We start from the raw sequence: 1,389 nt of genomic DNA, 5'->3' as shown, positions 1-1,389 counted from the left end.
TAGTAGACTTGAATGGATTTTTCATATGTTAAAGGACTTTGGAATAAGAGAACCTGTACCTGTACTTATGTTTGAAGATAATCAGGCTTGTATTACCATATGTAAGGAAGAAAGCACCACAGCTAGAAGTAGATCAATTGGTATTAAGTGTGCTTTAGTGAAGGATTTGTACCAGAAGAAGCTGATAGATATTGAGCATTGTCGTACAGAAGAAATGGTGGCTGACATTCTGACTAAGCCACTGACCAAAGAGAAATTTGAACATCTACGTAAAATGTTGAATATGATTGGTACAAATGTTGAATTGAATAATTAATAATGTTTTTGTATGTATGACTTACATGTCAGACCTTGAGAAGGGGTGTTGGAAATGTATGTGTTTACAAGGTCTGATTCAGTCATTATAGGGTTAACTTGTATTCCTAGTTTGCTATTGTTTAGACTGACCTGGAAGGGATACCTGGCACTGAGCCAATGGGGGATTAGCCCGGGAAAAGTAACTTCTACTTTGATGCAGATTGGTCATTTGTTTCAGGTGACTTCCTTTCTAGGGGTCAAGAAGAAGGAGGAAATCTCCATTACGTGTGTGCTTGTCTTCAGTATAGGAAGCTTAGAAATGTAGCTCTTAGTGTTTTGTTAATTTGTAGCAATCCCGTGTACCTTTTCCCTTAGAATAAAGTATTTTTAAAAAGCAAAGAAATCTCTTCTTTCCAATAGAGCAAGATCCATCAAATAGTCTGAGTATTAAACAATTTTTGACTATTTACAACACCTTATAGTCCAACTCTCTCAGTCATACATTACTCCTGGCAATACCATCGCTTTGACCATACAGACTTTTGTTGGCAGGGTGATGTTTCTACTTTTTATTATGCTGTCTAGGTTTGCCCTCACTTTCCTCCCAAGGAGCTGGCATCTTTTACTCTATTCAGGTCCTGCAACTCCAGGAATCAACTTTCCTGGGATTGGAAGGGACTCTTGGGGCAGCAGGAGAAGAAAGATCCTTCCACTGACAGATTGCAGGATCCAACCAAATATATATGTGTCCCGAGGGCGAGCCTCCCCAGGGATGGCGCTGCTGCTCGGGACTCCAATGCCCCAACCCCCCATTTTCCGACCCCCATGGCACTCACAGGAGGGCAGGGGTGAACGAGCCCGATGCTACCGAGTCCCCCAAGCCCCGACACGACGCCAATGGATCTTCAGAACAACGCCACCCCAGACGAGTGACAGGCCATGGGGAAGGAAGCCCCCGGAAGAAAAGAAGGAACTGCCCATGGCCGCGAGAGCCCGCCCACAGCCCAGAGCAGCTTGGGGAGGGAGAAGCGCAGAGTCCGCACAACCATCAGGCCGAGAGTGAGTGAGCAGGGAAGGCGCCACGCCCACGGT

The sequence above is a fragment of the Gekko japonicus genome, unplaced genomic scaffold (genome assembly GCF_001447785.1).
Source record: "Gekko japonicus isolate JY-2015 unplaced genomic scaffold, Gekko_japonicus_V1.1 scaffold841, whole genome shotgun sequence".
NCBI classification, from domain to species: Eukaryota; Metazoa; Chordata; class Lepidosauria; order Squamata; family Gekkonidae; genus Gekko; species Gekko japonicus.
This window is presented reverse-complemented; position numbering follows the sequence as displayed.